Source organism: Marmota marmota, unplaced genomic scaffold (assembly GCF_001458135.2).
Source record: "Marmota marmota marmota unplaced genomic scaffold, marMar, whole genome shotgun sequence".
In the NCBI taxonomy this organism is placed as follows: Eukaryota; Metazoa; Chordata; class Mammalia; order Rodentia; family Sciuridae; genus Marmota; species Marmota marmota.
This window is the reverse complement of record NW_025999942.1, coordinates 467,842-494,650: the sequence shown is the minus strand read 5'-3', so window position 1 is coordinate 494,650 and position 26,809 is coordinate 467,842. Positions and strand designations below refer to the sequence as shown.

At 33.7% G+C, this 26,809-nt stretch overlaps 1 protein-coding gene and 1 pseudogene across 5 annotated transcripts in view; one reads left to right on the top strand and one right to left on the bottom strand.

Moving 5' to 3' along the window:
- The window catches only part of Cdk8 (cyclin dependent kinase 8), a 172,529-nt gene that overhangs the window by 2,070 nt on the left and 143,650 nt on the right, over positions 1–26,809 (top strand). The gene's annotated exons all lie outside the window — the stretch shown is intronic.
- On the bottom strand, positions 13,876–14,914 carry LOC107153252 (annotated as a pseudogene).

Here is a 26,809-nt window from a genome sequence, read left to right as displayed (position 1 = left end):
GATATTGGAAAGGCAAGTGTATGTTTTATTCAGCAATTTTTCTTAGATATACTGAAATACCTTTCTCAAATAATTTAAAATGGACTCCAAGAGAAGGTAGCTCTAATTAATTTGGACTGTATTTCTTTTATGCAACAGTTAAGGGTTCAGATATGGGCAAAAGGTAGAGATTTGAAAACTTGATACTCTGGGTGCCACATGTATTTAAAAGTACTATTTAGCAGAATGGATAGTCTAGTGACATTTGAGATATCAGTGTCTAGAGATACTGCTGAATCTGTTGTTGTCTAATTAGATTTCTCATTGAAGTTTTACTTGGTAATGACATGCATTTTAAAAGTGTCCTTTTTAACTTACTATATAATGTGTTTCAAAAGACTTAAACCATCTCTCTGTCCCCCAATATTATGTAATTTCGGGCATACTCATAACATCTTCAGTCCTGTGAGACTAGACATTATAGTGCATTTACCAATCTGTTCTCTTTTATTATAAAATTTTAGTGACTTTAAATTATTTTTAATCCCTGTAAAAGAAGCCAGTTTAATACCCCTGTTTTCATAAATTACCAATTTAAGGTAATAATATGCAAATTTGTTTTAACTTTGATTCTATGTTTTATTTAAAATCTGTTATATTATGTATTGGCAGGAGATACTTTTAAACACATTTTATATTTTGATGGTCAAATTTTAATTTAGACTGTTAATAATGTGAGAAGAATTGTACAATTTAAAAATAGCTGAAGGCATAGTATATATTTCTTAGTCCTTTGTGATGACTGCAAAGTATCATGGCATTTTGTAGAATAAAAGGAACTTTTTGTTTGTAATCCTTTGGATTTGTTTTCCGGCAACCTTTAATTATTCTGTTTATGATGAACTTTTTTTGGTAATGGATCAAATATCAAGAGAGTTTTCAAATTACTTAAAACAGTTTTTGTTTTCCAGAGGGAATATTTTTCGGTTTGGCTTCTTTTTTATAACCTCACTGTGGTAAAATACTGCATTGTATTTATGAGGTTCTTTTGATCTTACGTCAGGGAAATGTAATTTAATGCATTTTAGTCCTGGTAAAATAAAATTTGTGGCAGTTTAATCTTTTGTAATAAGATTATTAAATAATGGTTTTAGTATTGACTTACTTTTACATTAAATTATATATTCTACTACTGAAATTACACAGTATTCTAGGAATTTGGTCAGTAACACCTTCGAAGAGAATTGTGGGATTTACAATAAAATGAGATCCTGTAAATAAATTTTGTTGAGATATATTTGACTATTAAATTGATATGTGCAAATGTATCTTTTTAGTTGTTTAATGAGCATGGTTAATTGGTAAAAAAATTTAGACCAGAGGAATTAGCTTCTTAAATTATTAAGTTTTAGGAAATAAAATAGTTTGAAAGGTGTTTATTGGATTTAATGAATTGGTAATACTACTCTCTAGGATACCACACTTAGGATAAAATCAGCACCTTAAGGAATGTAGGGAAGGGGAAATACTTTATTTGAAGCAGGATTCTATGCAGTAAAAAAGGGCCTTTTATAATTGCGTTAATTTCCAATTTTAAAAGTTGAAATAAGTGTACAATACATTTTGAAAGCAATTGTTCTCATATCACCATACATGAGAGAATGTCCTTTATGTCTAAACACTGAAAGGGGATTCACTGGGAAGCAGGATGTTCATTTTCTTTTTAAGTCAGTTGTATCCTCTTTGTAGTATTTAAACAACCAAACTTTTTTATGTGAAAGAACAGTAAAGTGTAAGAAGAAAATTTGTTTTTAAGTTCTAGTCCCTCAAGTATATGCACTAAACATTAATAGAATTTAAAAAACAAATTTGGAATGAATTTTATCTCCAAATAGAAAAGCAAAAGTATTCTTAATTTGTTATAATCTGTGTTCAGAAGAACAGATTTATATAATTGGGACTGTGTGTGTGTGTGAGAGAGAGAAATACACAGAAAACTTTCTTGGGGGCATTTTTAGAAAACTCAGAGATTAGTTGGCAGTGATGATAATAATAGCTGAATTATTGAGTAATTAAACAATATGTGAAGAACTTTATGCTTATCATCAATTTAATCCTCACAAGAAAATTTATTTTTCAACTTTACAGGTGAGGAAACTGAGGCTTAGAAAGTTAATCAGATTTGCCCCATGAATGAAGGCTAATTGTATACAGTTGTATACATGACAGCTAGGATTAGGGGATTACCTATAGATCTTTAACTCTGTAGCCCATACTCTTAGGCACTAAACTTCATATAATTAATAAGTAAACATACATAGATGTGGAGTTTGATTTCTCTTGGGTCATTCAGGAAACATGAATGCCTTACCATGGAACTGTTTTTTTTTTTTTTTTCAATAAATTGGTATACTTTTTGGGTACATTTCTAATCAGCCCTACATAGTTTTTTTCAGGCGCTACCAAAGTGTATGTGTAGCTATATGGTTGTGTCTATATGTATATCCATACACACATACTTGTGTATCTCTCTCTCTATATATTGATATACATGAATATGTATGCATGCGCGCGTGCGTACACACACATACCAAAGTCTAATGAAAGTTGTGTTAGGATATGAAAGCTCTTTAAAGAGTTTAAAGAGCTCTAAATTAGGGATCCTGGAGACCTGAGTATGAGTCAAGACTGTCTCTTGCTCGCAGTATGACTTTGGGCAAATCATTTGCCTTTACAGACCTTGGTTTCCTTAATTGTAAAGGTAGAGAGCTTCAGTTTTTTTTTTAAACTTGACTTATGCTACCTTGACATTGGGCTAATGTTTGCTTCCACTGTTTACCATTCCTTTGTTGGCCAGTATAGGGATTCTTCTGATTAAATCTGTATTGGAGCTTTAATTCATTAAAAGTTTTTATTTTATTTTATTATTATTATTTTTTTAATATTGAGGATTGAACCCAGGGTCAGTTTACCACTCACTGAGTTACATCCCAGTCTTTTTTCTTTCTTATTTTGAGTGGAGGTCTAACTAACTTGTGAGGCTGGCCTCAAAGCTTGAATTCAGTTTTTTTTTTTTCCTAAGAAGACTTGTTTTTATTTTTTGCAAGAAAAATAACATCAAAACTGTTATTTGAGCCCAGTAAAAGTGATCTTATTTTAAATTTATTTCCCTAGAAAATAAGAGAACCATATTAATCTCTCGTCTAGTCTTTTTTTAAAAAATTTATATACGACAGCGAAATGCATTGCAATTCTTATTACACATATAGAGCACAATTTTTCATATCTCTGGTTGTATAGAAAGTATATTCACACCAATTTGTATATTCATAACCTGTATTTTGGATAATAATGATCCTCACATTCCACCATCATTAATAACCCCATGCCCCCTCCGTTCCCCTCCAACTCCTCTGCCCTATCTAGAGTTCATCTATTCCTCCTATTCTCCCTCTCCCTACCCAGCTATGAATCAGCCTCCTTATGTCAAAGAAAACATTCGGCATTTAGTTTTTTGGGATTGGCTAACTTCACTTAGCATTATCTTCTCTAACTCCATTCATTTACCTGCAAATGCCATGATTTTATTCTCTTTTATTGCTGAGTAATATTCCATTGTGTATATGTGCCACATTTTTTTTTATCCATTCATCTATTGAAGGGCATCTAGGTTGGTTCCACAATTTAGCTATTGTGAATTGTGCTGCTCTAAACATTGATGTGGCTGTAATTTTTTAACTATAATCAGAACTCAGAGCTAGCTCAGTGTCACATGCTGGTAGTTCCAGGTACTTGGGAGGCTGAGGAGCGAGGATCATGAGTTGAGGCCCTGTCATAAAACAAACCCAGAACTTGATTAAATCGAGTCTTTTGTCCCCAAAGGGATCTAATAGAAACAAGTCATTACTCTTTGACCCTTTTCCCTTCCCCTCTGAATATTGCTGAACCCTGTATCTAATTAGTTCATTTTTATTTAAATATTTCTTATGTATCAGAAATGCCAAAGACAATATGTAATAAGTTTCTTTTCATCACTGGAAAATTTATATGTCAAATAAGGAGAACTCATTATAACCACCTAAGAAAGGGCCAAGCAGAGTATTAACTGTGTACTTCTTATCTACTTGCAGTTGAATTTATCTTCCTTAGATATTCAGTGCCTTGAGATCTACTGTTAGGCCATTTTGGGGGGGTCTCATGATTAGGTCCCATTTTTTTAGTATTAAGACTGGCAAATTAATTCATTTGGGATTTGTTCATGTGAGTTATATTAATTACTATGTCTTCCAACATTGGAATAAACTCACTAATAAATTCACTAATCTTCCAACATTGGAATAAATTCACTATTTGTTGGACCCTTCTCTGTGCCAAACACTGTGCAAAGTTTTAGGAAGGCAAAGATAAAAATATTCCATTATTTTTTGAAGAATTTCTACTGAAGAAACAAACTTGTAAATAAAACTATAGCAATTTGATGCATATTATGGTAATTAATATAAGATATTATTGGAACACAGAGGAAGCCTCTGACTGCTTAGGGTTGTTGGGAAAAGCCTCTCCAAGGTGGCAGCATTTGATTAGATCTTAGAAGATGCAGGGGAAGATCTCATCAGAAAGGTTATCCCCAGAGGAATAGGAAGAGGGATTTTTAAATTGTGTTTCCTGCATCAGACCTCAGTGAATTATTGGATTTGATTTTTTTTCTTCTTATATGTTTCTTCTCCATTTATTTTCCCTTGACAATATTCTTTGAACCCGTATGTGTGTAGTATTGTTTGCATATACTACAAATGTCCCTTTGCACCCACTGACCATGGTGAGGTCTGTTTTTTAACAGCAGGGACACACTTTTCAGCATACACTGAACACCTTAGTTGTGTGTGTGGGTGGGTGCGAGTGAGTGTGACAGTTTTCCATCACAAGAATGTTGGCCACACACACTATAAGCTGAAGTGACTGAGTTAAGAATTCCTTTCATGTGTGAAACTGCCATGGAAGAACTTCATTTTGCTTGTGGCTCTGGATGGCAAATGATTCTGCTTTGGCCTCATTTCCAGGAAGAGTCAGGAGCTGGAATTTTCTACATTGCTGAAGTGGTAGTGGAAACAGATTGAAAGGGGTAAGAAGTTCTTTCCCAGTTTGAGTTTAATTAAAGTAATTTAATTATATTACTTTTGTTGGAGCTGTGTTATGCAGAGAGGTAGGAGGTAGGTGCAGAGCTTTTGGTATACTGGATTTCACTTAAGAAAATAGAAATAATGACAAATTATAAATTATTATAGGCCATTTGTAAACTTGTGGAACATTCTCTGGGCAAATTAATTCAGAATTCTGATTTACAGACATTTGAAATGTGATACATTATATTCAAATCAATGTTGATAAATATCTTCTATTATTTGTGGCTTGTGTCATCTTTCTTGTAGTGTGCCTTTATTGAATCCAGTACTTATTATTGCTTTACTCTTTTTTCTGTTCTTAGCTGCTGCTAGAGAATGAATATCCTACTGTCCTTTGCTCCTTCAGAACAATTTGTAAATCCTTTCCTTCACACCAGCTTAGGTAGGCCTTGGTCATCTCTTTGTTACTTCAAAATTACTATGATATCTTTTATCTGTACATACCTTCTGTCACCTTAAGGCAGGTCTTTATCTTATCACTAAAAGGTGGCTTTCGCCTGTTATTTTGACCTTAATACTTGAAGAGTCTGGCATTATGAATGAACCTCAATATTCTTTACTACAGTTATTATCAACAGCCCCCCAAATAGTCCCTGCTGTAGTAAGCTGCTTTTACAAATGACATTGTCATGTCCTTTAGATGTGTCAAAGCAGAAAATATGCTGAAAATTCCCTTTTAAAAATTTAGACTGGGGCTGGGGATGTGGCTCAAATGGTAGCACACTCGCCTGGCATGCGTGCGGCCCGGGTTCGATCCTTAGCACCACATACAAAACAAAGATGTTGTGTCTGCTAATAACTAAAAAAAAAAAATAAATAGTAAAAAAAAAAAAAAAAAAATTTAGACTGAGTATGTGGCACACACCTGTAATCCCAGTGGTTCAGGAGGCTGAGGCAGGAGGATCACAAGTTCAAAGCCAGCCTCAGCAAAAGTGAAGTGCTAAGCAACCCTCAGATCCTGTCTATAAATAAAATACAGAATAGGACTGGGGATATGGGTCAGTGGTCGAGTAACCCTGAGTTCAATCCCTGGCATTAAAATAAATAAATAAAGTTGAAATGTAAGTTACACACTATAAAATTTACCCTTTTAAAGTGTTTGATTTGTTGGTTTTTAGTATATTTATAAGACTGTGTAGCCATCAACACTAGTTCCACATATTTTCATTATCACAGAAAAAAAAAAAAACCTATACCCCTTAGTGGTCACCTATTCTCCATATTTCCCCTTCTTTATAGCCATTGACAACTACTACTTTCTGACTGTGGATCTGCCTATTCTGGACATTTCATATTATTGGAATCTTGTAATATGTGGCCTTTTGTGTCTGTTGTCTTTTACTTAGTACAGTGTTTTCAAGGGTCATACTTACAGTACGTGTACCAGTATTCCATACCTTTTTATGGCTGAATATATTGTATTGTATGGGTATCATATTTTGTTCATCCAGTCATCATTGGACATTTGGGTTGTTTCTACTTTTTGGCTGTTAGAAATCATGTTATTATGAACATTCATGTTTGGATTGTTATTTGGACATATGTTTTCAGTTCTCTTGGGAGTAGAATTTCTGGGTCATATTTAAGGTAGCTGAGAACCAGTTTTAAATGACTTTGTATTGACTCTGGTTTAGAATCAAGATTTTTGTTCTTTGTCCACATGACTTTATTAGCTTGTCTTATTCTAGGACAATGTTGATACCATGATCTGTTGCAGTGATTTTGAAGTACAAATTTATATAGCTGCAACTCTATGTTAGGCAAGTGCTCTGCCACTGCCCCAGCCCAGTTCTAACATTTAGTCTCAGAAATCCTAACTACTTTATCTCAACATGTAACTCCAATATTCCCTCTTCACTCATTACCCTGCAAAACATAGTTTGTCCTTTGTTGATATATTATGTAACTACCTCAGTGTATATGTGGTTAATGTTTATATGTCCTTTGGGTCTTTCTGGTGAATGTTGATGGGATAGAGATTATAGATTTCCTCTAGGGCAGTGATTGGGTTCCCCATTACTGGCACATTGCCAAATGATGGCAGCTATTCAATACTTTGTGTGTGTGTGTATATGTACCTGAAATTCACATTTGAAGATTTTTCTTCTAATCTTGCCAAAATTAAGAATTTGAGGCATATTGTAGGAGAGTAGAAATTCAATGCTAAGGGAAAGAAAGTTTGGGGTGTTTGAACGAACTGGGAAAAACAAAGGTAAAGGCAACCTTTGTTAGTAGGCTGAATCCAAATGGATGGTCCAAGTATTTAAAAATTGAGCCACAAGAAAGAATAAAGTAGTTTTTTTGGATCATGCCTCACAAATGAATCTGTTTAAATGGGGATCAAACCCGTATTTCTCATGATGGAAAATATAATGGCGTTTAGTTTTGTTTGATCTTCTTGGCTTATATAGCATGATTGTTTCACATATTAAGTTTTTTGTTATGTGAATAAAGAATTGTTTAGGTTAACTACTACTTAACATAACTGGATTACTCATCTCTCTAGAGAAACCCTATAAAATTTATAACTTTATTGTAGTCCATGAATTCTAACAAATAATCATTCTTTGGAGAGAAATTCTTTATATCACAATATAGTGCCTACATTGAGTGTTTCTATATACCTGAATTTATAGGTTGTCTAGAGAACTAAAGGATTTTAATAAAAAGAAAACTTGTTAAGCAGTTATTGTTATGGTTTACATTAAATAAGTCATTTTGGAGGAGATATAGAGTATGTATTGAAATACTGTTTTTAAAATTATAAGGCTTCTGTTTTAAGGAAAACTAGAAAATCACATGAAAATTTAAGCTCATACAGAAAAGAGAAATCTGTTTGGAGTTTTTTTGTTTTTGTTTTTTTTCCTGTTTATGAAGAAAGTCCGTATAAGTAAGTGAGCTCCCCTAGTACTTTATCATGTGACTAAGTTTGCAAAAATTAAGTTTAGCATAATTTTCAAGAAAATGTCAAGCATAAAGCAAGATATTTGTAATATGTTTTCCGATACTGACTTAACATTGATGGTTCTTTTAAATGTAAAATGTCATTTAAATATTTGGCATTTAATTCTATAGTATCTCTTTAGCTTTAGTTCTTTTTATAAATTTGTATTCTATTAATTTATTTGATAGCTGTTTACTGAATGTCTATTACATCTAGGTTCTATACCAGATAGAGGAGATTCAGTGTTGAACAGCCCATGATCTAACTCTTTAGCGAACTTAAAGACTTTTGGGGGGCACAAGCAAGTAAATAGGCAAATATAATATAGTAGAATAAGGGCTGCAATAGAGAAAATTACAGTTTGCCTCGGGGGTCCCTGATTTGCTCTGGGGGTTCAAAGATGATATTTTAGTTGTGACTTGAAAGATAATTAGAAGTTATACAAGTGAATGGGCCATAACTAAGAGGGAATGGGGCTTGTGGTTATGGTGCAGACTATAGAGGTGACATCAGCCAAAGCTTCACAGTTTCTTTATATGGTGGGAGTTGCAGTCTCCTTGAAAAGGAGTGGAGTAATGTGTAGTAAGCAAGTTGTAACTGAAATTATTTCTTTGAGGTAATTTTGGGTTAGCTCTTCCAGCTACCTTTGAAGCGACTTCTGAATAGCATGTACAGAGATATGAAAGAAAGTATGGCGAAGAAATTGAGAGAATTCCAGTGCTGGCTCTTAGAATGAAGGGTGGGGTGAAGGGTTAAAAAGAAGAAAAGAAAAAATTAGAGAAGTGAGTTTTTGTAAATCGTGTTATGGACTGTGTACTTTTCTTCTGAAGGCAGAGGAGACTGTAGGATTTTAAGCGGGTAGTAATAAGTTCAAATTTCTTATTTAAAAAGTTGTTCAGCAACCCAGTCAAAATGGCCATAGAGAACTGCATAGGAGAATATAATAGTACTTCAGGTGAAAGATGATGGTGGCTTGAATTAGGGAAATGGAAGGAATGAGGAGGAAGAATTGATAGGACTTGTTTTATTTGTTGTGAGAGATGAAGGAGTGAGAATTAAGGATAATGCCTAGGTTTGGCTTGGGCAGCTGGATATTGCCTATATGGATATCCAAAACAGGAAGAGGAATAAGTTTGAGGGGGAAGATGATGAATGGAGTTTATTGTTATTGTTATTGTGTGTGCCTGTGTGTGTAAGTGATGGTGGGCATCACATTTTAGGTACCTATTAGGCAAACACATGAATTTAGTGCTTATATTAGAGGGGTCTGGATAGACTTTGTAATTCCTCAGTATTTGAAGTAGGAGCTTTGAATAGTAATGAAAATGCCTAGAGAGTGTTTGTAGAGTGAGACAAGGGCCTAGGATGGAGTATACAGAAAGAAGTATCTACTCAGGAGGCCAAGAAGTTAAGTCTAGAGAAATAGGAAGAACCCCCTGGTTGCTCCATTGGGTAACAGGAATTGCATGGTGTGCAATTTGTTGACTGTACATGGCAGCCTAGAGAAATACCAATACTTTCCCAGAATCATAATAGCCAGGGAGAGAGTGTTTCTAGGAGGAATGACAGGCAGTGCCATGTGCCACTCAGGGAGATAATAAAGTGTTTGAGTTAATTAAAATATTTTTAAAAAGATGAAAATTCAGCTAAAGATATTTGGACACCAAAGCTTAAATTATAACTTGCTTTTGTAGGTTTTATCTAAAATATTTTGGTACTTTCATGGTTAGGCTTATAATTCAGAGACAAGCAATAAAAACCTTCACTTTCATCTTTGACTATGTTGGCTGTGTTGCTAAAACTAAACCTGTAGATGCCATTTATTTATGTATTTTTTTATTGCTTGTTATTTAAGATCTCATTAAAAAAAACAAAAATAGACTTATTTTTTCTGATAATAAAAATAATACATGTCCATTATGAAAAATTCAAACAGTCCAGAAATGTGTATAGAATTGAAAATCCTTAACTCTGATAGGAGATAATTAATTTTTCCCTTATTGTCTCACCAGATAATTCTGAAAATATGTGTAGGTTAGCGAAAAATCTAGGACCTTATTATTTTATCAAAATTATTATGCATTTTCCATAGTAAGTATAGTTCTAAGTCATTTTTTATTATAAAGTATCATATGATATGCATACAATATCTATTTAGTTAAGCAGTTCTTTAGTGATAGACATTTAAATCTCCAAATTTTAGCCATTACAGTTAACAGGGTATGTCAGTAAATATGCCTGACATAGTTCTCTACTATAGCAAGGTCTTTGAAATGGAATTTCAAGGTCAAAGTTATATACTTTAAAGCAATTATATTTTTATTAGAAAATTAGATTATATTATATAATTAATGTTTTTTTATGATAAATTCAGAAAGTATATAAGGATACCCAGGAAGATCGAAGTCTCCCTCTACCTCAGATTTAGTTCTGCTCTTTAGGGCTAACTGTTGCCAGCATCTCCTTGTGTGTATGCATATCAAAGAATGTATGTGCAATGGTAGACTTTAAAATTTAATGCTTTATTCTTTTTGAGCAGATAATGCACACATATGGAAAAATATTTGAATATTATTCTGTGTCTTACTATTTTCAGTTCATATGCTTTAGAATCCTGTATCACCACATATAATTTAATTTTGCCAGCTTGTTTTTCTGTTTTATGGATCTACTATAATATACTGGGCCAATCAAAGTACATTTAGTTTGTTTTCATTTTCTTACAGTATTAAAACAGTACTACAATAAATATTCTTTACATCTGTCTTTGTACATAACATGCTCTGAGGTGGAGGTGGGACTTCCAGGTCTCCAGTGTTCCCCATGGACATTTGCTGTGGATGATGCCACTGTGATTATATCCACAGGGAGTTTTCTCCCTGTTGGCTTTTTCAACAGTCCTAGAGACTGATCACCATGCCCAAGTACAAGCTACTTGTTATAACCCTAGCACTGCACTGCAAGACTGGTGAACTGAGGGTCAACTTTCCCAGGAATACTTCTTTACAGACTTGGGCTTCAGGTTCTTTGAGGTCCAGTCTTTTGTCTTCTAAAAAGTTTACACCAATCATACATCAAAACTCCCAAACCAAAACTTATCTGGAAAGAAGAAATGGGAATAAATATATAAAGGACATATTTGAGTCAGAATTGTTTAGATGATTCTTTTGCAAATTTTGCGTTGGGTGTTCCTTCTTCCCCATGTTGTTCTGTTTTTTATTTATTTATTTATTTATTCAGTTTTGTTCATTTTTGTGTATTTTAGAATACCAGTTGGAATTTAAAAAAAGTTTTAAGAGTCGTTTGGGTATTTAAAATTAGTCATTTCAGTATTTTTACCTATTACCTTGGGTTTACTTTTCATCAAATTTCTCTAGTCCAACTTAATATTGTTACAATTATAAATGATTGGATACTCTTTGAGTTATTCTACCTTAATCTACTTTTTCTTAATGCATACTCTTAGTGCTCTTCTTGCTCAAATCATCTTTCTCTTCATTTTTGTTGCTTAGCTTTAGTCATTCTCATTTTCTGCCCAGTGCTGACCTACTCCTGATATTTTCCTTTCTTTCCCATTTTAGCTTGTCTTTTCTGTTTCATACTGATTTTGGCTTTGTTCCTTGACTCCCTTCTCAGTTGAACTCATCTCTGGGCTTGCCTCTGTAGAACAGGAAAGCCTTCTGCTACTAGTAGAATTGCTTGACTTATCATATTCAGCAGAGGTAATCTTTTACAGGAGGTACAGGCAGGTGAGACAGCTCTGATGTATTTTCTTAATTTCAAAGAAACTTTAAAAAAAGTTAAGTCCTGCTAAACAGAATTCTTTCATCATAGACATAATTCCTGCTCAGAAGTTGGAAGCAACCTCCTTATAGTTAGAAAGCTGAAGGAAGTATACAGATATTTTATCTGGAAATCTGTTTTAATATATAAGCCCAGCTCAGCGTGAGAATTTAAACCAGATATCCTGGAGTTGAAAGTCACTATTGTCCTGTGTTAACCAAGACTAATTTACCCCTGCAGATCCCTTTTAAACTGGTTACATGAGCTGGGCTCAGAAATGTGAAAGCAAAAACAAGAAAATATGTTGAAGAACACATATTTTTAAAATTTATTTTTAGTTGTAGATGGACACAACACCTTTGCTTTATTTATTTATTTATCTTTAGTATTTATTTTTTTTAGTTGTAGTTGGACACAATGATTTTATTTATTTATTTATTTTTATGTGGTGCTGAGGATCGAACCCAGGGCCTCACCTGTGCTAGACGAGCGCTCTTACCACTGAGCCACAACCCCAGCCCCAATATGTTTATTTATTTTTATGTTGTGCTGAGGATTGAACCCAGCACCTCACATGTGCTTGGCAAGCACTTTACTACTGAGCCCCAGCCCCAGCCCCAGCCCCAGCTTATACCATATACCACTTATATTTCATCTATTTCTCTTCAGAATTTTTTCTTTTCTTTTTTGTTGTTGTTTTGCTTTTTTATTTTGTTTTGTTTTGTTGATTGGGACCATTCAATTCTAAAAAGCAATCAGCCTGATGGTCTCAAGTATTTGAATTTTTTAATGTAATCAAAAATACTGAGTGTACCACTTTTTAAATTGTATTTTTTTTTAAACTGGTGATTGTACCAAGGGGCACTTTATCACTGAGCTACATCCCCAGATTTTTTTTTATTTTAAGACAGGGATTCACTGAGTTGCTAAGGCAGGCCTGAAACTTGTGATCCTCCTGCCTTAGCCCTCCTAGTGACTAGAGTTATAGATGTGTGCCACTGTACCTGGCTCCTGAAATAATTTTTTGATCATGCAGTGTCTTTGCTACATTTCTGTAACAGGACTCACTGAATTTAAGTATGTTGCTGGTTTTCACATTAGAATGTAATACAATTATATTTCTCTGTATTGAAATTCTGTACTATAATTATTCTTGACATTTTGGAATGTAAGATAACATTTACTATGACTTGTTTAAGAGTAGTTTTGATTTAGTTGCAGTATACAAAGCAGGGAAATTAAATCACAACATTTTCATGAAGAAAATGTTAATAATATCTCCCAAGAATTTATAATTTTAGAATTCTTAAAGTTTCTATTATAGGGCTGGGGAAGTGGCTCAAGCGGTAGCGCGCTCGCCTGGCATGCGTGCGGCCCGGGTTCGATCCTCAGCACCACATACAAAGATGTTGTGTCCGCCGAAAACTAAAAAATAAATATTGAAAAACTCTCTCTCTCTCTCTTTAAAAAAAAAAAAAGTTTCTATTATAACTTCATTGAGATATAATTCATATGTGATATAATTTACCTAAAGTTTACCATTTAGTGCTTTTAGTATATTCATAGGGTTTTGTATTTATTATTACAGAATAATTTTATAGTATTTTTGTTCTAAAAGAAATCTTGAAAGCATTAGCAGTCACTCCCCATTTCCTCCAATCCCAGGCCTAGACAACCACTAAGCTACTTTCTGTTTCTGGATTTTACTCTTTCAGACATTTCATGTAAATCAAACAGTATGTGGTCTTTTGTGGCTAACTTCTTTTACTTGACACAGTGTTTTCAAGGCTCACTTGTGTTGTAGTATTTATCGTGTTTTGTCCATGTTGCAGTATGTATCATGTTTTGTGTATTCATTCAGTATTAATTGATGAATATTTGGATTGTTTCTACTTTTTGGTTTTTGGGAATGAGGCTGCTGTGAACATTGGTATAGAAGGATCTGAGTCCCTGTTTATAGTTCCTAGTTATTCAATATATTTAGGAGTGGAATTGCTGAACAATATGATAACTCTTGTGTTTAACGTTTTTTGAGTAATTACCAAATTGTTTTCCACAGTTTTTTTTTTATTGTTTTGAAACCGGCTTCATTCCTTCAGTAATAGATTATGTATATATTCCGTGTCATCATTAACTATCTTCCTAATCTTGTTTTTTTTTTTTTAACATTAAGAACAAGTACTGTTTTATTAACTGACCAGATTACAAAAATACCGTGATAGATACCTTAGTTCATCCTTCTAATAAGCCTGTTGATCTGGTCTTCCCTGTTGCCAGCATCTCCACCTTTACAAAATGGGTGGTTTTTTTTCTTCATTCCACCTCTTAGAGAATCTGAAGGGCCACAGGATGTTATTTGCTTCTTTGAAGCATTTTCCAACAGTATAGATCTCATGAATCAGATCTTCCATGCAGATGATGCCATATTTGCCAAGAGATTGAGTAATCAAAATATTATCTTTCAAGGCAATTAGTTTCTTATTGCTTTTGCCATATCCATGCTTGTACATTAGTTCATTCACTGACTTTAGGTTTGGGTATTCCCATGCAATATATGGTTCCATAATCAGCATGTTAATTGAAACCTTGTTGAACTTAAGAAGGTGCTGTTGAAGATCTGGTGAAGATGAAGAAGTTATAATACCTTATGAACCTTTGGGCTCACACCACTGATGCCTCTGATCCTAATGACAAATGCACATTTGGGTTCTGCAGGTACATAGAAGTTCTTAGCTTTTCTTGCCGTTATAGCCATTTAAATCTCCGTTTGGTTCATTTGTCAAGAGCCATCCATGGACTGTGCGTAAGGACCTTTTCAGCATTGGATCCGCTGAGGGGGTAAATCTGGTATTTGGAAACTGTAGTGGCAGTCCTGCTATTAAGAGCACCCATTACCTGTGAACTCCGCCGCAGCTCTGCTCAAAAAGGTCCTGCACAGCTCTGGAGGGTGACTTTTTTGCTATATCCACACAGCCTCAGAGATGGGTGTATCCTGCCAAGATGTAAATCAACCTTTTGACTTCAAGACATCATGAAGCAAGACTCTACCCCTGAAACCTTACCCTGCCTTTGATGTACCTCCTTAAATAAATCCACCAGAGTCATTTTCTAATTGTTCAGCTCCCGCACTTGTGTGGGCTGGACCTATCTATCAGGGGCTCTGCTTTTAAAACTTATTCTTTGACTGTCTTTTATTTCTTCACTAATTATTTCAGACTATTTTCTCAGGAGGCTTATCCTATCCTGAACAGGAAAAATTACTCTGTGGAGGCACTGGCTTTTTTTCATAGATAAGCTTTCTCCTTGCCTTCCAGGCATCTCTTGGGCAAACTTCTTTCTCAGGCGCTTTATCTTCAGCTCTGCTTTTTTTTGAATGTTTCATGGTTCCAGCCTGAAAAACTGTTGGTGTTAAATTTTAATGTTTGTATTTACTGTGTTTAAGATCATCGCCCCCCCACTGGAGGTTGAACCCATTGCCTTGTGCATGCTAGGCAAGTTCTCTATTACTGAGCTACATCCCTGCCCTTTTAAAAATATCAGTTTTATCTCAAGTCAGGGTTGCCGGTGTTGCCTAGACTGGCCTTGAATCCTTGTCTCAGCCTTCTGAGTAGCTGGGATTATAGGTCTGTACCACCACACTTGGCCCTTTTGAACTTTTATTTTTTTTTGAATATTTGCCACAGTTCCATTTTTTGTTTCTATATCTTTGTAGGCAATAGTTATTTAAGCCCTATGAAAAATTCTTAGAAGTGAATTTATGGCATCCGTTTTTAAATGCAAAAGTCCAGAAAGTTTGAATTTATTTGTAATGAACAGGAATAATGTTTGCTTCTTCCATGATCAGCTTTTTTATTATTGTTTTCTTTAATCTTTGCAAATTTGATAACAATTAGGGTTTTATTTATATTTCCTTCATTACTTTTTAATTTATGATTTTGTTATTTAATTTCTTTAGTGAATTGTTCAATCATTTTGCCCTGTAATCTTTTTTTTTAAAATTTTTTATTGTTGGTTGCCCTGTAATAATCTTAAAAATTAATTTTTTTGAAGTGGTTTGTTATATTAACTCTTTATTGTTGTATTTCTAGTTTTGTATGTCTATTTTTATATATTCAAATGTATATTTAAATGAAATCTATCATTCTTTTATTGCCTTTTGCTTTTCCCTATTGTATGCCTTTTATTTACATTTCCTTCTAACATTTTTATAGGTTTCAAAAATATTTGCAATTTAATTTTTAATTAGTCTTAAATTTATTTGATATATTAGGTGGTGTTTTGATTTTAGCTTTTCAAATCATTTAAATGTTATTGAATAACTTTCACAATTGATTTGAAATCTCACTTTTTAAAGTCACTCTTAGTATTCATATATACTTGGTGTTTATTCTGGACTTTGATCTTTTGATGTTCTTGTGTTATTCTCATGTTGTAAGTCTTATAGATTTATAATGTCTGGTAAGACCAATTCCTCTAACTTAGTCTTTTTTTTTTTTTTAAATAGGTTTTCTTGCCCACTTATTTCATATAAACTTTAAAATCAACAACTCGTTATAAAAATATTTTGAGATTTGATTAAATTGTGTTAAGTCTAATTACTTTCCCTACTCATTGATTGTTTTTCAGTTTGTTCGGTTTTTAAGAATATTGATAAAGACCTTGTAGTGTTCTTCATGTTGGCCCTGCGTATTGTTTATTACAAGATATTTTATTTATTTCAGTAGTTTTCTTCACAGGTTTACACTTCAATAAGTCTCATGCATTATTTGGGACATACAAAAATTTTTTGTTTTAATCTGAATTGCAGGTTTATCTGGGCATCCTGTATTTCATTTCTAAATCTGATAACTATATATTTGCATTTAACTGTTTATATGGAACTTTAAAAATATTCCTACAAGTAGAGATAATTTAATAAATCCTGTTAACTCACCATAATCAATATTCGTAAGTTTTCTGCTGTCTACTTAGTTTAAAATCTTTCTTTTTTAAGTTCACTGTCCTGGATTTTCTAGGTTGGTATACATATCATCAGCAATATTAATAGTTTTATTGTTGATTCCCTTCTAGTACTCCAACTCTAGAAAAGCTAGTGTTATTGCATTGGCAGTAACTTTTTAATGGTTTTAAAAATTACTTAGATATTTTACTGACAGTATTGGAGATATTTTTGTCTTTTGATTTTTAAAAGAGAATGTTTTAATTTTCTCTCTTACGTTTTTTTTTTTTTTTTTTTNGTGTGTGTCACTGAATCATAACCGCCGTTTTTTTTTTTTTTTTCTTGGTACCTAAGATTGAGCCCAAGGGCTCTGAGTTGCTCAGAGCCTCGATAAATTGCTGAGGCTAGCCTTAAAACTTGTGATCCTCTTGCCTCAGCCCATCACTGGGATTACAGGTGTGCACCATTGCATCTGGTTCTTATTAACTTTTACTCAATTAATATTATTAGATTTAGGATTGACACATATGATGTTCCACCTTTTATGAGTTTGAGCAATTCATTTAATCTGAGAACATCAGATTTCTAATCTGTAAAATGAATCATACCACAGTTCTTTTGATTTAATATCACAAGATAATACATGTAAAACAAGTTTTCAAGCTCTCATAAAACCATGTAAGTTACATAGACTTATTAAATTAATCTTGCTTATTCAGACATTTGTGATAGCTATTTCTTCAGTACCAATTCTTTTATTTATATTTTTTCAAGCACAATTTATTTATTAGCAGATGATAAACATTCATAAATATTTTTGTTTGCAATGACAGCCTATGGCTTTTTCCTGCTATAATTTCATGAGTGTATTTTCAGAAAATTTACTATGATAAATCTCTTACAGAAACAGCAATTTAGTTGAGGAAAAGGGACAGGAGAGTTTTTGTAGGACTTGTAATATTATAGGTATTTTTATAGCTGTATCTAAAATAGTTAATCTGTTGACCAAAATTAACAAAAACAAACCAAAATATTTCTGTCTTTGGCCTTTTGTTCATACACTCTAAAGGTCCTGAGCCTCTGTAGAATTTTTGTTCTTGACCATGAAGTTTTGCTTGCACAACTATTCACAACTGCCAGCAGTAAACAAAAGAATAAAAGAATGCTTGAGTAAACAAAACATTTCTGTTCCAGAACACTCATACAGTCAAATAATGCAGCAACATGTGCCTATTTTCTACATGCAACTATTATTTTTTCCTATTTAGGTTATGCTGATTCCTCTCAGCATTGTAATAATAATGCTTTCATGCGTTCATTTTTTTCTAATTAATTGGTGATGTTATATTCACATTTTGTTATAAAAACTTATGCTTTGGGAGACTTGCATATATTTGCTAGTACAAGGTGAGTAGTTAGTACTGTAAATATTTGCTGATTACAAATAGCCAGATGGTGCATTTCAAATATTGAGACTTGATATTATTACTCTAGCTTAGTGAGGTTTTTAAGTCTGAGTCAGTAAACTTGCTTATTTGATATTGGTTGAAACTTTAGAAAATGGAATCCTTACAAACGTACAAAAATCATAGTACTTTTTTACTTTTGACAAATATTATTACATTATATGAAAATAAGAACTAGAACAGATTTGGAGAAAGGCAAACAAAATGATTCAGGGGAAGGTACCATAGTATATAAATTAAGAAGGTTTGGGCTTTTCACCTTGGGAATTAATGAAATGGAATTTGAAGTATAGAAAACTGTACTCATATAGGTGATTTTATTATTTTTATTTTTTAAAATCTTATCCTGGTGAGCCATTGCTTCTTCTTTCCCTATCTTGAAATAGGATGTTATGGTAGAAGTCCTACAATATTTTGTTTTAAAGCTGAAAATTTAATTTACTTCCATAAAAATTTAGTGTATTCATGAGTATGGTAGGTTTTCTTCACTGGACCAAATACCCGACATAAATGACTTAAAGAAAGAAAAGTCTAGTCTATTTTGGCTCACAGTTTCAGAGGTTTAGGTCCATGCTTGAGTGGCTCCGTTGCTCTGGGACTGATGTGAAGCAGAACATCATAGTGGAAGAGTATGGTGGAGGAAAGCTGCTCAACTCAGGGAAGCCAGGAAGGAGAGCAAGAAGATGTTAGGGACTAGATATAGTCTCCAGGGACATGCCCCAGTGACCTACTTCCTCTGTCTTTGTCTCCCTGTAGTTTCCACCACCTCCTAGTTGTTCATTTAGCTTCAATGGATTAATCATTGAGGTCAGAGTCCTCATGATATAATCACTTCCAAAAGCCCTACCTCTGAAATTTGATGCTTTGGGGATCAAACCTGAATCTTTGAGGGACATGACTCTTTAGAGGACATTCTAGATCCAAACCATAACCATAAATGAATAGTTAGATATGTTCATAATTAACTTCTAAATGGAAATAAGTACTTTTTAAGGTTTTTTCTTTAGTCTTCTGAGGTTTAAATCAAGGAACATAAGCATGTTCTTCTATATGGGTACCATTTCAAGTATTTGCTATTAAGTGGAAGAGGAAAAAACTGTTTTGTGACCCAAGACACAGACCTGACTAATGACTGGAAGCAAAAGAGAGCACATTTTGGCAGGATAACATAAGGAGGAACTTTGTAACAAAGTTGTCCAAACATGGAATGGAAAGCAGAGGTTTTGCTCTTTCTACAAATGGTTTCGGCATATCTAAATTGACAAATTTATGTTGTTGAGGAAGAAATTCAAGTATTGGATGGATGTTGGAACTAGATGACTTGTATGGTCCTACCCGTTCTGAGATTTTATAATAAAACATAAGGAACAATTATCTGTTAGAGAACATTGGCTTGAATGAGCTATGAATCTAAAAAGAGTACAAGAACTTACGCCAGTTATGGAGACAGTTGTTTTGCCTTTCAAAGTGATGAACCACAGGCTTGCTTTATATATTTTAAACAATATGTTAAAGTTTTAATGTACATGAAAGATGTATAGACAGAATACAAGAGTTTGAGGTAGAAAATAATAGTGTCCCGATTCTCTGATGACTCTACCTTTCTGTAACTAGTAGTGAGGACTAGGGTGGTGTTAAAAATTAATCCCAGATTTCTGTCTTGAATAACTGAGTCAAGATGGGTACTGTGGTGATTGCCTATAATCCCAGCAACTGGGGAAGTTGAGGCAAGATGATCACAAATTTGAAGCCTGCCTCAGCAATGGAGAGTGGCCCTGTCTCAAAAGGGACTAGAAATGTAACTCAGTGGTATAGCGCCCTATTGTCAATCCCTAGTACTGGGGCAGGGACTAGGGTGGGATGAGTGGACAGTGGCAGTGTCATTAACTGAGAGAAAGGGTAAGACTTGAAAGACTAGGAAGCTGTGTGGGGTAGTCTTACTGAACCGTCTTATATTGTTATGTCCAATGAATTATTTAGGCTTTATATTTTGCTTATACTCTAGTGACTTCTTCACAGATGTTATTTCACTTGAAGAGGTTTTTATTGGCCATATTTGGGACAATTTGAGTATCAAAAAAGGGTGTATTATTATGTCATTTAAATAGTCTATGAATGCATATTAATAGTAAAAGGGCCAAGGGGGAATTCTTTACAGAAGAATGTTAGTTGATAAATATAGAAGAAATGAGAATCAGAGAAACAGTTTGTAATTCCCAGTTTAATAACTGATATAGGCAAGAATCATCAGTAGATAATAAAGCCACTGGTGAAAAGTTTGAGAAATAAAAGTGTTACCTTATGAATTATTTACTAATTGTAAGGGAGAAAATGTACCTTTATACTGGAGAGATAATGGCAGTCACCAGCTTAAAGTAACCAATCTCAGGCTCACAATTATTGGGTTACTCCATCATTTTTGCCTTTTGATGTGATTCAGTAGAAAAACAAGAAAATCACTAGTTTTAGCTATTTTTATTTAAGTGGTACTGGCTATTAAACTCTGGATTCTCTACCACTGAACTACATTCCAAGCCCCTTTTATTTTATTTTCATACAGGGTCTCACTAAGCTGCCTAGGCTGGCCTTGAACCTGAGACCCTTCAGCCTCAGCCTCCAAAGTCACTGGGATTACAGTAGTGTACCACTGTGCCCTATTCTGGTGTAGTATTCTTGATAAATTGTTTACTTTCAATCTAACCATGAAGGAATAATGAGACAAATCAGTAACGTGTGCTGTTCCACAAGATTGTCTATGTTCCGTAAGATCAATTGGTTAGTCTCTTTAAGAAAATATCATGAGAACCTTTATGGTGGTGGCAGTGATGGGTTTAATTTTTTAAAAATACATAAGGCTAAGGAGATTCAACCAAATTCAGTGCATGGGTCCTGACTTTAACAAAAACCAACATAAAAGACATGCTTGGAACCCTTGGGGTAATTTTTGCTTGAGTTACACATTAAATGAATTTATAAGAATGCTGTTTTTGAGGGGTATGTAAATGATATTTGCTTATGTAGGAAAATGTTGATGTATGCTGAAATATTAGGATTGAAGTAGCATGATGCTTTTAAATGTTTCTGAAAAAAATTTTATGTATATATAAAATGATGTAGTCAAATGTTAATTTAGCATAAGTGAAAAGTATATAGGTCTTTATGCATCCTACAGTTTTTCATTAGATTTAAACATTTTTGAATATTTTTTTGAAAGTGTGATTTTTAATGATTACATTATAATCTCATGGCTGTATATGATAGTTTATTAAATAATTAAAAATTTTAAAGGAGTTGTTTTATAAATGGTGATTCAGTACCTTAAATAAGCTCTCAAATATTCATTTAAACCTATATCATAACTGAAATAGCACTAGAAGTAGCCTTGTGTGCCTCTGTATTTAATCTTATAAACATTTGACCCATTGCTACTTGGATTGTCATAATCTCATTAAAACCTGAGCCTTAGTCTTCTCTTGGAAACCTGACTTAATAAAAGGTTTGGAAATAATGAGATGGAGGCACTGGCAACAAGTTCAGGTCTCAGGTTTCAAAACAGTGAATAGTTCAAAAGTGACTACCTGTAGGAGAGTTCGGTATCGCCTGTCTATAATTTAAATCATTCTGGTAGTAAGGAGTACTACCTCAATGTGGTTTAAGTTTTCTTTCACTGATAACTAATGAATACCAAGCACCCCTTTGTATAATTAATGACCATTTCCATATCTTTTGTGAAATACCTGTTCAAGTCTTTTGCCTAATTTTCTACAAGTTGTCTACTTTTTTCTTATTGATATATAAGAATTCCTGTTCTTTGTTGAATACATACACACTCTTTTCTGTACTGCAAATATTTTCTATCATTCTATGGGTTGTATTTTTACCCTTGTAACAGTGTCTTGGTGAACAGAGGTTCTTAGTTTTAATACAGTCTAATTTATTACTTTTTCTACAAGCAGCAGTTTTTTTGTGTCCTGTTTAAAAAACTATTGTCTACATCAAAGTTGTTTTTTCATATTTAGAATTAGCACTCATTTGGGATTGATTTTTGCATATTGTGTTAAGAGGTCAAGATTCATTTCACACATCACCATAATTACTATATGTCCAAATTCTTTACAATGCATGGCAAAACAAAAGAAATCTTGAAACTACAATGCTAAGTCCTGAAAGATGATTAAAATAATTTGTTCATTTATGTAGCACATACACATAGAGAAAAGGTTGTAGTTGTGCTGGTGTCTTCATAGAATTCCAAAATCAGGAGCCATATGAGTGAATTGCAATAGCAACAAGGAAGTAAACTGCCCCAAATTTTTAAAAATAGAAATAAATTATGCTCAAATTTAAAAAGTAATATTGTATGATACAGTTTACAACAGCTGGGTGTGATGGTGCACAAGTAAACCTAGCTACTTGGGAGGCTGAGGCAAGAGGATTGCAAGATGGAGACCAGTCTGGGCATTTAGTTAGAGCATGTCTTAAAAAAATAAAAAAGGGCTGTGAGTGCCTGAGGAGTCAATCCCCAGTATTGCCCCGCCAAAATTAAAAAAACAACAGCACCTTTGGCCTTCATCTTTGAATAAGAGGCAAGAACTTTCAAGTTTTTAATGTGTTTTTCTTCACAATTTCAGCATAACATGATATCATTTCTCCTGTTTCTCTCTCTCTCTCTTAAAATATTTGTTTCAGTTGTAGTTGAATACAATACCTTTATTTAATTAATTTATTTTTATGTGGTGCTGAGGATGGAACCCAGTGCCTTTCATGTGCTAGGCAGCGCTCTACCGCTGAGCCACAACCCCAGTCCCTCCTCCTGTTTCTTTTGTTTTTAATTTTTAGAGTCATCTGTTGGTTTCCAAAAATAGAATATAAAGAATTTGGTTTTGGTGTACACTTTGCCCCATAGCAATATGTACAGTTTTCTCCCCCATCTTCATGAAGTGTCTTAGATCTTCATAATATCCTGAGTATTCACACGATTTTTTCTGTGTTGGAGTTAAATTTCTGGATCCTCATAATTTTCCTGGGTTTACTCTTATTTTTCTAGGGTTCTTTGTTGAGTAGATTTCTGAGAGGAAGTAACTGGATGGTATATTGTCTGTCCAGGAAATGTTGCTATTTAACTTTGTGTTAGTTTACAACTTTATATTAGTTAGATTCACAGATTCATACATTATGTTCATATGGTTTATATCAACAGTGACAAAAAGGGGAAAAGAAGCGAGAGAGAAAATTGGGGATATTTGGAAAAGTTTTATGAAAGGATAGTTATCCTATGTATTTTACAAAATCTGTTTTAAAAGCTGTGTTGTGTGTTTGTGTATGTGTGTGACTAAAACAATGAAGGCATTTCTTTCTTTTATGACTTAAGCTGATGAGCAATTAAGGGTAGTTAGACTGGATTTGTTCCTGGAGTTATCAGGGACCCAGGTGCCATTCTCTATTCCTGGGCCTTGGTATTCAAAGTTTGATTCTCAGAAATACAACAGTATCACTTGGAAACTTGTTAGAAATGCAGAATTGAGTCCCAGTCAGATCTATTGAACCAGATTCTGCACTTTAACAAGACTTAAGGTAATGTGCATATTAGCTTAAGAATTGCTGGAGGGTGGGGCAGGGTTGTGGCTCAGCAGTAGAGCACTCACCTAGCATCCATCTGTGAGGCCCTGGGTTCCATCCTCAGCACCACACATAAACAAACAAACAAACAAAATAAAGGTATTGTGTCAACTACAACTAAAATATTTAAAAAACTGCTTTGGGGTTGTTTATATGTTCAAAGATGTCTTATTCAAGTGAGGGAAAAAGAAAAAGTGGAACTGGAGGGCATGTAGATTTGTTCTAAAGGCATGAACTAAAAGCTGCTCATGTGATTTTTGCTGATATCTCATTGGCCAAAAGTTTGTCCAGTAGCCATATAGTATAAAGAGTGACAAGGGAAGCAGGAAGATGTAGTACAGTTGGCCCTTCATATCAGTGGGTTCTGCATCCGTGGATTCACCCAAATGCACAGATTGAAAATAATTGTGTCTATATAACATGTACAGGCTTTTTTTTCCTTGTCCTTCCACAAATAACACAATATAACAACTATATAGGTAGTATTTGTATGATTTAAGATAGATAGCAGGATGTGCATAGGGTTTGTAGAAATACCAAGGAAATTTTTTTAAGGAACTTGAGCATCTTTGGATTTTGGTATCTGTGGGGTTCTCATACTAATTCTCCATAGACATCGAGGACAGCTCTTACTTAGTTAGGTTGTTGTGTGTTTAGCTTTACTTGGAGGGGCTCTGTTACTGAAAGAGGAAAAGAATAGATGTGATATGGGGGAAAACTAGCAGTGATTCTTTGGCTGAGTATGGAATTTTTTAATTATTTATTTTTAGTTGTAGTTGGACACAAAGGTATTGTACCTTTATTTTTTAAATTTATTTTTATGTGGTTCTGAGGATCGACCCCAGGGCCGGTTCATACGAGCTAGGCCAGCGCTCTACTGCTAAGCCCCAACCCCAACCCCATGAGTATGGAATTTTAGGCTGTAATTCCTTTTAAAAACCCCAGAGTTTGAAAATATTACTTTGTCTTCTAACTTTAGTGTCATTGAAAACTCTTACCATTCAGATTCTTGATCTCTGTGTATAACTGAAAGCATATAAAATATATATTTTTTTAAGTTTTTGTTTTCCTGAACTTTCACAATTAAGTATATTTGTGTATCATTTAATATGCTGAATCCTGAGATGTAGGACAGGGACTTTGAATTAGAAATTAGAAATGTTCCTATTATTTGATTTTGAGCAGGAGGTTGCAGGGATAATCCAGGGCTTCATGCATGCTAGATAAGTGCTCTACCATGGAGCCGTATCCCAAGCCCAGTTATTATTTGATAATTTCTGTTTTTGCATTTTCTGTGTTATCTTTTTCTAGATTTTTTTTCAGTCATTTTATTTAGGTTTTTATTTGTTTTAATTGATATTTATTTTTCATCTAAGTATTTTTGTTGCTGTTTCTGGGGATAGAACTAGGAGTACTTTTATCACCTAACTATATCCCTAGTTCTTTTTATTTTTTGAGACAGAGTCTTGCTAAGTTGATGAGGATCTCAATAAATTGCTGATGCTGACCTTGAACTTGGGATCCTTTTGTCTCAACCTCCTGAGTTGCTGGAATTATAGGGATGTACCACTGTGCCAGGCTCCACTCAATTTTTTTGTAGTCTTGTTTACATATTTTGGATATAATAACATCTGTTTGATCATTTAAATTTTTTTTAAACAACAAGCAAAATTATATATATTAATGGTTTATGATCATTTAAATTTTTTTTAAACAACAAGCAAAAATATATATATTAATGTTGTACAACATGATATTTAAAAAATATATATATATATATGCAATGTAGAGTGGCTAAGTCAAACTAATTAGCTGACTTTTGTGGTGAGAACATTTAAATTTACTCTGATTTTCAAGTATACAAACATCATGATTAGTTAGAGTCACTTTGTTGTACAGTAGATCTCTTGAACTTATTTCTGTTGTCTGCAACATCTCTTCTTCCTCTCAACCCCTGGTAGCAACCATTCTGTTCTCTATGAGTAAAACATTTTTGGACTCCCTATATGAGTGAGATCATGTGGCATTTATTTTTCTGCATCTGGCTTATTTTACATGTCTTCCATGTTCATCTGTGTTATTGCAAATGATGGGATTTCATTTGTTCATTGTTAATTTAACAGCTTAATAATATTCCATTACGTGTATGTACCATATTTTCTTTATCCATTCTTCCATTGATTCCTTGTATTCAGTGAATGTGGAAGTACATTTTATCTTTTTGACATGCTAATTTCATTTCCTTTGGATGTATACTTTTTATTGGAATTATTGTGGTATGTGGTAGTTCTGTTTCAGATTTTTTTGAGGAACTTCCATTGCTGTTTTCCATTATGGCTGTACTAATTTAGATTCTTACTAACAATATCTGGGAGTTTCTCTTTCTGTATTCTCATCAGCATTTGTTAATTTTTCTTTTTGATAATAAGTACTCTAACTAGAGTGAGATGATATCTCATTGTTTTAATTTGCATTTCCCTGATGAATTAGTGATATTGAACATTTTTCATCTACCTGTTGGTTATTCATATGTCTTCTTTTGAGAGGTGTCTGTTTAGAGCCTTTGCTTGTGATATAGTTGTTTTATTTTTTTTATTTTATTTTTTTTTTTTAATTTTTTATTGTGGGTTGTTCAAAACATTACAAATTTCTTGACATATCATATTCCACACTTTGATTCAAGTGGGTTATGAACTCCCACCTTCACCCCATACACAGATTGCAGAATCACATCAGTTACACATCCATTGATTTACAAATTGCCATCCTAGTGTCTGTTGTGCTCCCCTGCCTTTCCCATCCTCCACCCTCCCCCCTCCCCACTCTCCCTCCACCTCCCTCCCTCCTCTCTCCTCTCTCCCTCCCACTGTATCAACCCTCTCGACGGGTCCTCCAT